This window comes from Rhea americana, unplaced genomic scaffold (assembly GCF_003343005.1).
Source record: "Rhea americana isolate MKP2758 unplaced genomic scaffold, rheAme1 scaffold_27, whole genome shotgun sequence".
Lineage (NCBI taxonomy): Eukaryota > Metazoa > Chordata > Aves > Rheiformes > Rheidae > Rhea > Rhea americana.
The window spans coordinates 962,931-965,518 of record NW_028186390.1 but is presented as its reverse complement, the minus strand read 5'-3'; the positions used below and the strand labels follow the sequence as shown (position 1 = coordinate 965,518).

At 43.9% G+C, this 2,588-nt stretch overlaps 1 protein-coding gene across 7 annotated transcripts in view; it reads right to left on the bottom strand.

The window, feature by feature from the left end:
- Window positions 1-2,588, bottom strand: part of DAB1 (DAB adaptor protein 1) — a 162,954-nt gene that overhangs the window by 118,653 nt on the left and 41,713 nt on the right. The gene's annotated exons all lie outside the window — the stretch shown is intronic.

Sequence of the window (2,588 nt, the reverse complement as noted above, 5' to 3'; positions counted from 1 at the left end):
TCTTAAATGCAACAATCCTAAAGTAAAATAAATATAGCTAGACATTAAATTTAGAATTTTATTCCTTAAAAGGTCTTTGAATGCCATTTCAATGCTTTCATCCTTCTACTTGAACAAAGTTAAATGWAAGAAGTACCCATTACTTATCCTGAAAACATCATACATCAGCACTCCTCCTGCTAATGCTAATGAATACATTTCCAGCATAGAAGAAGCTGCCTCCTGTAAACAAAACTGAATTCTTGAGCAAATTTTGCTGCAAAGAGCTTGAAAATATATATATTTTATATAAATATATATACATACACGTATATATATATAAGGACTACACATAGGACTGCCTACACGAGGCAAGAGGATAACTTTCAAGGGGCGAACCACAGCTTTGTGTAACACGCACGTGTCAGGGAGACACACAGAGGTGCCAGCTGCCGCCGAGCTCTGGGACAGGCAACGGGGGCAACAGGACCAGCGGCAACCTTAGGGACTGCGACGCTAAGAACAACCGCAGCGCGGGAGGCCGGCGCTTGTCGCGGGTGACGGGGCAGGTGAGGAGCGGAGGCAGGCAGCTCCCYGGCCGGACAGCGCTTACGCGGCCACGGCGCTGAACGCGTCTCCCCATCGCCCTTCCCGGTCGAGGAGGAGGTTCTCCATCACTAGCGCAGTTCTAGGGAAGGCCATCTGGGCGGCCCCAACTGTTGCCTAGTTATTCAGTAAGTACGGAAGAAAGAAATTACCCCAGCACATCAGACTGCTAGGCCAGCTAGAGATTAGCTACAATTACAAGTTACTTACTAATGCCATTTCCTTTTGATTTAAAAAATTAATACACTTCCAAATTTGACAGTTTAAATCACGTTTCGCAGTAAAGGCTGTAAAGCCTCTAGTACTTCTAAATCCAGGCTCCTTTAATATTTTAAAATGCTTCAGTAGCATTACACTGCCACGCACACTCTGAAGTGATTTAATATTCCTGAACTGTGTCAGGRTATTTTCTTTAATAAGCTCTTCAAATCTGTATGTGAATTATACAGTATTCAAAGATAGCTTTTCAATATCTGAACCGATTTTGAAATGCAAAGTTCTCTGCTGCTCCTCTATGGAGTCTGAGTGGGTAAAGCATAGGAGAAGGTGTGTGTCTGTGGTGGGGGGAGAAACACAAACCCAAGCTGTAGTGCTTCCTAAGGAAGCCTCCTCCGACAGCTTTACAAACCAGCGGCATTTCAGCTAGCATTCTTAGTAACGCAAACACAGTAGAAAACACGGTAGGAAAGGACAACACAAATGAAGGCTGATCAAAGAGGAAAAAGGAGTAAGACACAGCACCAGAACCAACAATCTTCGGAGCTCTTCAGCACTCACTCACTCGTCCCGGTGCGGGGGGCCTGGCACCCAAACACGGCAGAAACATGCCACCGCTGGCGGCACGGGCCGGCCCACGGCAGCGATCGCCACGCTCCCGGCGCCGCCAGCGAGCCCGCTCACGCGAACCATGACCGAGTCGCTCTTCACTGATGCTCAAAATCCCCGTGGCAAACCGGGAGCGACCAAGGCTTCGGGGAACAGATGTCCCTCACGATCCCCACTCCCCTTCCCTTCCCCCTGCACACAGCCGTGTCTAATAACACTTCCTTTCACAGCACAGTAGGGATGCATCCGTCTTTACAGCTCAACGGCACTTAAAGAATCGCTCAAGCCATAGTTGGATTGGCAGAGTTTATTTTCYAGAATTTGGATGTATATTTACCTACAGGTTAACTTAATAGCTTGCAAAAAGCTCTAATAGAAGGACTACTTCACCTAACAAAAGAAAAAATCTGTAATAGGTTGTTCATAATAAAACCAAAGCAAAGCAAATTCTAAAAAAGAACACAGAGCACCCACAGGGTCAAGAGTTCAGCAAAGTTTAATGTCTTAATAGACTGYGTTACGGTACAAAGCACAGAATTTCACCACTTGTTGTCCGCTACTTTCAACCGGGTAGCCGAAATGGTAGCATCTGAATGGCACCAAATATTTCAAAATGACAATATATGACTGCTAYCTCCTTTGAAGCTTTTCAGAAAAACCATATCCTTTCGAGACTAGCCAGGTAAAATTTTTAAAAAATAAACGCATGTCTATTTTTAGACAGGCTCACATATCAATTTACTTTAAACTTTAATCAGATCATACTCTCCCAGTCTCACAGATCCTTGAATAACCTAATAGGTATCTCTGTAAAAGCAACACACATGTATCTGGYAATTGCAAGCTATAGTTCAAACTGAATTTGTTACGGTGACAATTTCTCCCAAAGCATAGATCTTTATCTAAGCTACATTAGTAAACTTCCATATACTGTCCGTATTCCAGTTGTTTATTACCCCGATCAGAACGGCAGTCAATCTGCTCTTCACCACAGCAGCCTTTGTCGTCTCCTCCGATCTAGGTCACCGTTGTTAAATCCTAGTTTTCCAACTGTGGGAAGTACTGCAGCATGTGTTTTACCAACGAGAGGCTAGTTCCTTTGATCAGTTCTGCCACATTTCTCTCCCTGCTCTAAAGACATAATTTTGTTATGTGCATTAAAAAAAAAAAAAAAAAAA